Genomic DNA, 10,412 nt, shown 5'->3' with positions numbered 1-10,412 from the left:
TGAAAATTGTCCTGGAATAATGTTTAAACGTTCTGGACCAACCACCGGCTTATAAATTAAAACATACCGGGTACAAGTCATTTTTTTCTGTTTTGGGGTGCCTGTTTGACTGACACAAGAATGAAAGGAATGTTGCAAAAAAAATACTAAAAGGTTATTAACTTTTGTATAACTATTACGGAAACAAATGCTAGAACTTGCAAATCATGATATTTTATAATTAAAATTTTGAGATATGACAAACGTACCTCATTTATGAGCGTTTGGTGACGTCTTGCTTAGTATTTTTGAACGCAAAGGCAATACATGATTTATGATAAGTGGCAAGATAAGTGAATTAATTTTATTATACATTCAGCATATAAAATCAAAGCAGTAATCACCAGATAACCATATTGGTTTTGAGCATTTAGTACGGTCTATCAATCAATAAATGTGGTCTGCAACTTAAGTTTAGAATAAAGATTAAGTTCTATTTGTTTCTATTGTAATAAGGTCGAATTCTAAGTAAAGATTTAATTGCACCATTCAATTGTCGTCCATTTTGGCTGCTCTTCCTAACGTTAATCTGTTAAATTTATTTTAATTGGTGCTTTCGGTTTAATTCTACATTTTTATGGGTCGACTTGATTAATATTATTCGATTAGTTAAGAACTTGTTGTCACTACTTTGACCAATCAATTATTATATATATCATTGCCATAACGACCAAAACTATATATACTGCGTGGATTTTTCTGTATAGCTTGTCTTGGGAACTGGCCGACAAGTCATTTCACACCTAAATTTTAGAGCATTGGCACCTTTCAAAACTTTAAAGTTTAGTTAATATTTAAATTTAATGATTTATCAACTTAGGATCTTGATAAAACTAATTCATAAATACTTTTAAAATTATCTTTCAATAAATAATCATATTTTAAATTGATATATTTCTGTTTTTAAACATAATTTCATTAGACCTATTCATAGATAAATCTGATTATTATCGTCGTTTGTTTGTTTGTTTAATTGGATTTTACGTCACACCGACACATTATAGGTCATATGGCGACGTTCCAGCTTTACTGGTGGAGGAAAACCTCAGGTGTCCTTCCGTGCATTATTTAAAGCACGAACGGATATCTGAGAAGAACCACCGACGTTCCGTAAGCTAGCTGGATAGTATTATCGTTGTAATAAATCTCTTAGTGTTTAGTGTTCTTAAATTTATAAAATGTTTGTGTTTTACCTAGGGTTAACTGAAGGCAGCGTCCAAACACCACCACCCAAGCCACTGGTTGGCAAGATAACCTGGATGTATAGTGCCATATAATGTTATCTATACGATCACGTGCTGTCCGTCTTATAACTTGGCCGTTTCTGTATGACTATCAAGAGCATCACTGAGTGTAAGTCTCGATTCAATTTTAACCACTGTTATAATACAGACACTATTTCGATAGATACCATCTTCGATCTATTGATTATCGTTTTGTGGCTGTTTGCTTTTACGGCGCACCAACACAGTTAAGGTCTTATGGCGCCAAAACAATCCTCAAAGCAACACCACTGGTCAAAACCATCCCACCTGCTGGAGCTAAAAGATGCATAAACACTAACTTTTGAAACCCATTTAATAGCCTCTGAGAGGGAAAATTTCCCTATACGTAATAAAATAAGATACATTCATAACCGTCAACAAGTATAGATCTACAATAGTCTTATGGATGATGAAGTTTATATTTAATAATGGAATGATTAATTTTTATCAAATATTTACATTGTCGAATGCTTATTTTTGACGCTAAATCTAGACTGATTTGTATTCTATTTCAAGGATCTATGCCCTATATTGAGTGTTTATTTAACTGCCTTTGTAGCGTGATACAATTACTGTTGAGAGGATGATCATGCGCCGCTCCGGTAATTGTTCCACCTCTGGTTTAGATACCCAAGACAAAACCTACCCAGACGTTTGTTTGAATCAGTAAGCACTATTTGATAGGCTTCACTTAATTTATTTTTTAAAATGGAAAGATTTCACATTTGTAATGAAGATTTTGCCAGATTCGACACTGACAGATAGTCTGTGGGAAAAGATGTTAGATTACAATTACGCTTATGTATTTCAGCATTTTGTCTGAAAATAAATCGCCACACTTTTGTAAAAAATTCTGGAAACAAAGTGATCCATTGGAAGCATTAATCACAACAAAATTACATAAGAATTGCAGACTTGGTTTGATTGAGTCTGTACATGAGGGATAATGAATAAGTGCAACATCCCTCACGCCCCCTAGCACCGGCTTGAGCCATACTCAATTCTCAACACTGAATAGTGCTGGCATCAATGATCCCGAAGGACCAGAAAAATGTAACAACACTGAAGTGAAGTACGGGGCAACTTTTTACAGCTGCCACCCGGCACTTGACACCTGCTGTTGTGAAGTACAAAATTCTGGAAACAAAGTGATCCCTCGGAAGCATTAATCACAACAAAATTACATAAGAATTGCAGACTCGGTTTGATTGAGTCTGTACATGAGAGATAATGAATAAGTGCAACATCCCTCACGCCCCCTAGCACCGGCTTGAGCGGTACTCAATTCTCAACACTTAATAGTGCTGGCATCAATGATCCCGAAGGACCAGAAAATATAACACTACTGAAGTGAAGTACGGGGCAACTTTTTACAGCTGCCACACGGCACTTGACACCTGCTGTTGTGAAGTACAAAATTCTGGAAACAAAGTGACTAATTTAGTCCCTTCGTCTAAGGTTCGTCATATTTGACCGCTTCCAAGCAAGTTTTATATTTTCAAAGAGCATACAAATGTTATTTTAACTAAGTATCTAACAAACTACAAAGATATTAGTAAATATATATTTTAAAAACAAGATCAATATGTGTCAACACGTTTAGACGTTTAAAAAGCTTTTGCTTTCTATTCAATCCATTTTTGTGTTTGATTGTATTAATATTGTGTATATGTGTTTGACTAAACATGAAGTATTGTCGTGGTTTTAAGGATAAGAATAAAAAAATATTATTGTGGCTTTATGAAACATGTATTTCTGCTCCTTTTTATTTTTCCATACTTATAATAATTTTTGGTAGATTACCAAACACAAAATTGAATCGAATATACATTTGAATATAGAGTATATTCTTGATACTTACTTTTGTAACAAACCCCTGTACAGTTATAAACAAAACTTTAAAAAAAATAAATGTATATATATACTTATGAATTGCGTATTATATTTACTTTTAAACTTATAAGAATATCATATATCAGTTGATTAGCACTTACATAAAGAGCTTAATTACACGTGCTTACAAGAGTAAAGTGGTGCTTACATGTTATAAAGATTATAAACACATGTAAATGAGCATATCATGAAGTACTTTTATTTTTACTTTATTTCATATTTTTCTCTTAAGTTTTGAGGAATACCATAAAATCAAATCTTGATTATGCATCTATATAACATAAGATATATTATGTTGGACTTATTATCCATGAACACTTTACTTGGCACCACCTGGAAAACAATTGATTTACATTATTACACGTTTAATAACATGTTATAGTGCATCACAATTCCGTATGTGTCTCCGTTAAATAATCGGCATAAAGGTCAAATAAAAATTAGAGCGCATTTGAGTTTTGTCAGATTAACATCGGAAATAAAATGTTTATACTGAGGACTATGTTTACAATCAAGAATACGTGTATCATTGCAGTAAATCGGTACACCTTTATATACTTGTAATTATACTTTTATTTGCATTTTTACGTTTAAGTACAGTATTCTGGACGGCGATATATACAATTAACAAGATTTGAACAGTTCTACCTGTAAACGTCTGCCTTTAGTCAATCAAAGCGAATAATTCAATATCACATGATAACAAAATGGACGTCAAAAAACATCTTCAATTAGGGATGCTTAAATGGGCTCACCCAACCGCCATGTTTTAACGGGTTACTTATTCGTACAACTGAAAAATACCATTATCAATTGACGCACTCAGTACCAGTCTTTAGTCTATTGCAGGGTCTACACAGCAAATTGCAATCTTTTTTGCTACATGCCTTTTCTGATAAGAGAATGTAGTCTTAGTAAGATTATATTTTGTTTTCTTTCCAAAACTGGCACTTAAAGAAAAAAACTTCATAAATGTTTTTTTCGGACGAATTTAATACTATGATCACATCTATAATATAGCAGGTCAGATATAGTCCGTTTCAGAAAAAAAATCGCAAAGCAATTGACGGAGTATAGAACATAAATTCCATATATTCATAGCTGAAATGCGATTCCAAGCATTTTTGGAAATGCTAATTACTTGTAAATATACAGTACATAATCTAACATCTTACCTATATGCAACAGAGTGACTAAAATTAACATGTATACAATCAATTATTTATTGATGACTTTTATAAAATGGACATAAATAAATTTTTGATAAATATTCAAGACGATATTGTGATCGTTATTATAGAGTTAAGTTATTTTTAACTTTGTATCAATTTCAATTAGTTCCAATTCAGTTGAAGCAAATGAGATAATATTTTCTGCAGTTCATTAATATGTCAAACTAAGTAAGAGGTTTAAAACATGATTTATTGAAATATCATTTATTCAATACCGCAGTCGTTTTAAACATAAAATTTGTATGCTCCAGAACCAGCCAAAGCAAGTCAGTCCTTAATTTACTATAATAACGTTATTATTACTACTACATATCTTACAATTTATTATCCATGATCGAATATGTATGTATCCTAAAGGTTTTTTTTTTCCACATATTATATGAATTCATTCACATTGTCTCAGAGGATTAATGTCATCATAACATTGGTCTTCTGCTTTGCTTCATTGGGCCCTTCTATTTGATTTTCATGTTGCTCTGTCTTCTTTTATGATATTGAGTACTTTTGGTATGGTAATTGGGTTTACTTTCAAAAGTTTCTACATGATAAGTTCTCTGCTTTATTTATTTCACGTTTTTGTAACCATAACAACTGTAAGAAATTATTTCACTTGACAGGGATACATTTATTTACGTTTAAAAATTTCAAAGAAACATGGTGGGGCGGCTAAGAGTGAATTTTGGTGCAGCATTAATTGAATTAAATTTAACCCTTTACTTCAAAAGCATATTGTGAAAAATGGCTGTTTTCATTGAAAAGGCACCTCTTACAAGTTCAAACTGCAATGAAACTATGAAAAATGTTTATATACTGATGAAACTTAGCACAAATGTTGACTTGACTATAGCCTCTGTCACAGTATGCCCCATCTGAAATTTACTGTTACCATGGCAACGGGGGACGTCTAAAATTTGCCAAAACTCACTATTTTGCATTGTTTTTTTTCCATCAAAATAATTTCAAAGTGCTGCAACTTCTCAATGGATTGAAATGGAGTAAAATCCTTTTCAGCGTTGGTTACACGCTATAAATGTTTAATGTTACTTTTTATTTGCATTATGTGATAGTCCTTGTAATTTCCTTGTTTTTTTATGTATGTCTTTTTTTATATATCTATTATATTTCTTTTACAGGTATGTACATAGGTGTATATGTATATCTTATTTTTGTAATCTTTTTCTTGTAACTTTTGTAGTTTTAAACTTATTTAAAAATTTTATTTTCTTAATTTCATATTCTTAGATGTGCTTATGCTTATTTTTATACATGTCTGTCTTTAACTAATATATAACTCTTTTACAGGAATGTACATTACTTATATATATATATATCTGTTATTTGTTTTATCTTGCTTGTAATTATTATTCATGGTGCTATAATACTTAAATCCACGTATTTAGATGTGCTTATGATTATAATTTTAGTTGCTTTAAATAATATCTTACTTCCATGTACTTAAATGTGCTTATGCTTATATTTTCTTTTATAGCTGCTTTACTTTTGTTTAGTTCATATACTATTGTTTGTCGGAAAATACCTCATGAGCTAATGTTTTCTGTTTATATGTATCCGACGTAAAATAAATTTTTTTGTATCTTGTTTTCTTGTATCTTGTACTTCACGATCGACCTGAGACCATTTTTAGCCTGTCACATGTACAAAGCTTTCTTGGCGATGAGGGCTACCGCCCCTATTCAACCCATCCAAACAAAGGGGGCACATCCCCTTCTGGCCACCCCCTGATGTACTTTTTGATAGGGGTTGAGGACTCAAAAGGGGGATCGAAAAGCTGCTTAAGCACGTTTTTATGAGGTAAAGGATTAAGCAAAGCTTACGCTGTTAACCGTTTCTAAGAAGCGCCGATCTGTGGTCCTCGGATGTATATTTTGTTTTGTTTTTGTTTTGTGTTGTTGTTGTTTTGTTTTTGTTGTGTTTTATACGATGTCACTTTTGTGTCCTTTCTCGTTAATTTTTCGTCCACGGGAAGTATTTTCCCAATTGGCTTTAGTGTTGTTCTTTTTATTTGCCCGATCCTCCGACCCTCGAGTCTCTTTCCCCTGCACCCCGTTTCTTTTGCATGCCTATTTTTAAATCAATGAAAAGTTTTCTTTAATTTTGTTGTTGGTTTCTATTATTACTTTTTATGTATTATCAAGGTAACTATCTCGTCCGTGGTTTGCCTTTTGCTCTGTCCTGTTTTTTGATCCAGGTTCTGCTCGGCTCCTTTCCGTTGGTCCTGTGTTGCTGGGTCATGTAGGGGTTGCGTTCATTAGACGGCTTCCTTCCTTGATGATCTTCTTTTTCATATTCTAAGATAATACCATAATAACTACGATCTCGTAGCATACCGTCCGATTAATAATTTAAGCATAACTTTCTTTTTGAATAGTTTATATCTTGCAGCGCATTTTTTTATAAAAATATTTTGAAATACATTACAATTACCTTGATTTTGATATAAATCGTTAATATTCTGGGCCGCAATATCTGTATTTGAATTACCAAGCAATATAGGCGATTCAGATACCAATGCGATGTACATGAGACTTTTTAAACAACCCTTTTGATCTTTCGGTACAAATTATTAAGCGATTCATATACTTTGCACACCAAAAAACACCGTAGTTCACCAGTTTGTGTTAGTTGTAATATTTCAAAATTACTTTTGATTGTCATGATCCATTGCTAACTCAAAATATGAGAACAAAGATCAACAAAGTAGGAGAAATGTTCAAGACTTAAATCGTATCTTTTACCTTTATTTATAAGATGTGTTCTGTTTTCCGGATGGATGTGTATATTAAACATTGTCTGTACTCTCTGATAAACGTTTCTTTCTGCTTTGCTTCAAAATAAATAGAAATATTCAATGCATCAACAAATTCATGCATTATTTTGTGTATAAAAAGACAATAATATTAGAAATATGCACTGCAGCCACACTTTGCATTGATTTGTGAATGAGAGGACAATTATTTTAGTGGTTCTGAAACACATCAGTTTGGACATCTTGTCCACTGTAAGTATTCCATGATTCAATCAGCCTCTCTAGCTTCTCCAAACCGATCAAAACATTTATGTCAAATCTTAAGGACTTATCCTTTAGACAATTAAAAGCGTCTGATAAACCAACTGCGATACATGACATATGAGTTAGCTGTTTAATTTGAATTAGTTTCAGTTTTATCTGATACATATTGAGGAAGTCGAGAACCTTTCTGCTCCAATTACCCTTTACAGTACGTTACATGTCAGTCCAAGTAAAGCTGCCACATTCCGATGAAGCTGCTACACAGTGAGTCTTTTACAGAGTCTACCATCAAACCTTAAACAAATAAAGTGTTGCAGCACTGTAGCATAATTGTTTCTGTGGTTCATTTTATATGAAGACAAGGAAATTTCACTTCCTGGCCTTTGTTTTAAATTGGTTACCTCTTTAAAAGATGGTATATAATAGTGACAGGTTTGAATCAATAACCAAGCATAGTTAACTTTGTATGTCCGACGTTTTTGTATTTCAATTCTAGACTTTTTTAAACAAAAATAATGTGCCAAATTACTTTTACTATACAATGTATATCTGACTACCTGACTTTAATTTTAAAATGCACATTTTAACACTTTTTTATCAATTGTATGTTTATGTTCTTCTTAGCATTAGATTTTTAACATTACATATTAAATTATATGTTTTCAATGTTTTATCTAAAAACAAAAACTGAAATTATTGCAAATCATGGTGTTTTACGTCATATCTAAAAAATAAATAAAAATAGTCTCCTTTCCTAGCCAAAATTCAGCCCTGGATAAGAGAGCCACCTGTATAAGAGAGAAACTTTTACAAATTCCCAATACTGTCTCTCTTATACAGGTTTGATTGTACTTTAATTCTGACATGTTTAATTCTGAATAATTTTCTATTCAAATTTTAATTCAAAAGGTTAAGTCTCAATGACTGTTATAACCAAGGTGTGCACTTTCAATAGCCATAACGATGATTGTGTCGTGAGCCTGTTTCTATTCAAAACATTCTTAATTTGTGTACGTGACTTACTAACAGATAAAACCCCAAACAATCTTATTTAAGTACTGTGAATTTTCAAAGATAAAATATAGCCAGTGTCAACAGCCCCAAATGGCGAGGTCATTATTTTCATAACAAAAAGGTTCATCAAAGGCAGGATGTTTTTGAATAGGGCGGAAATAGGTAAACCAAAGGAAAAATCGACCAGTCTTTATTTGAATTTAATTGCTTGTTTACGAAGCTCAAGTCACGTAGTTCTTAAAATATCAATTTTGAAAAAAGAAAAACGTTTGATCTTGATTTATTGAAGTTTTTACTTTAAAAGCAATTAGGACTATTTGAAAAATGTGCGTAGTCTAATTACGAGAGCTAACAATGAAATGTCTTGCAATCTTTCAAGCGATGCCATTATTGTTTACCATATTACTATATATGGTTACAAGTATAACAAGAGCACCGCTAGGCGGAGCATTATATGCCCGAAAGTGTGTTTTTAGTGGATGAAGCATTTGTAAGACATTAAATAAATCAAACAAAGTATGACCTCCTTCAAATAGCAATCAACCTATAAAGTTTAAATATTGTGGGGGACAAATGGAACTTAAGTCATGCTCTGGAATCTTTTTTCAGTTTTGACGTAATAGCGACATTGAACTTTGACCTTGTGCCCCAAAAATCAATACAGGAGGTGTTACCCAATATGGTCAATCATCCTATGAAATTTGAACACTTTTGACCAAATACAAATTAAGTTATCTTCTGGAAACTGTTTTCAGTTTAAAAGTAAAAGTGAGCTTGACCTTCGACCTTGAGACCCAAAAATCAATAGGGGTCTTCTAACCAATATGGACAATCACCCAATGAAGTTTGAATAGCATGGGCCAAATAGACTTTAAGTTATGCTCCGGAAACTGTTTTCGTTTTTAAAGTTAAAGTTACTTTGACCTTTGACAGTGTGACCCAAGAATTAACAGGGGTCTTCTTCCCAATAGGGACACTCATCATATGAAGATTGAATATTGTGGGCCACATGGAACATAAGTTATGCTCCGAAAACTGTTTTCAGTTTTAAGGCGAAAGTGACCTTGACCTTTGACCTTGTGACCCCAGAATCAATAGGGGTCTTCTTCCCAATATGGACAATTATCCTACGAAGTTTGAATATTGTTGGCCAAATGGAACTTAAGCAATGCTCCAGAAACCAATTTGCTAACGGACGGACTTTCCTACTGAGTTGACATTATGGGGTTTTTTCTTTGATCTCCTTTGATCTCTAAAACCCCATAAGCAACGTATTTGCACCCCATAAGCAACCTTTTTCCTCACAAGTACCGTCTATACGGATTGAACATGGATATTCACCCCACATCGTCATTTCAGTGAGCTCGGACAGACGGACGGACGGACACCAGGGGTAAAACATTATATGCCTGCAATTCTTTCAGGCATATAAAAATGACTCTTGCTGGACATTTGAGAAGATTTGTGATTTAAATATTAGATAAATGCAGTCAATAAATATGGATCTAAACAAGCTTAAAATTAAATAAAATAATTTTATTTACTCATAGTAAAAGAATTACACAGTAGATTATTCTTTCAGACAGTAAAAAAGATATGCTATCAAAGTGTGACAATTAAGACTATTATATGATATTTGACAGACGAAAAAAATTCAAACTCATGAAATGTTTTTGCATTTCATTACAAGGACGAATATTTGAAACTGTGATGACAGTAGACGTACATTAACTTAAATGAATTGCTAAATAAACATTTAGCTTGGTGGTAAATTTGCCCAGAAAAATCCATGGTGGAAACATAGCGATTGCGTTATCTTGTTGAAAGTTCTATTAAGCGCTTTTAACGGCATTTTTAAACAGACAATTTCGGGTTATTCGCTCCAACAATATATATAAGGAACTTCACTGAGGTCCAAAAGCCAAAAAAAAAAAACAA

The sequence above is a fragment of the Ruditapes philippinarum genome, unplaced genomic scaffold (assembly GCF_026571515.1).
Source record: "Ruditapes philippinarum isolate M1 unplaced genomic scaffold, ASM2657151v2 ctg1074_1_1_1_1, whole genome shotgun sequence".
NCBI classification, from domain to species: Eukaryota; Metazoa; Mollusca; class Bivalvia; order Venerida; family Veneridae; genus Ruditapes; species Ruditapes philippinarum.
This window is presented reverse-complemented; position numbering follows the sequence as displayed.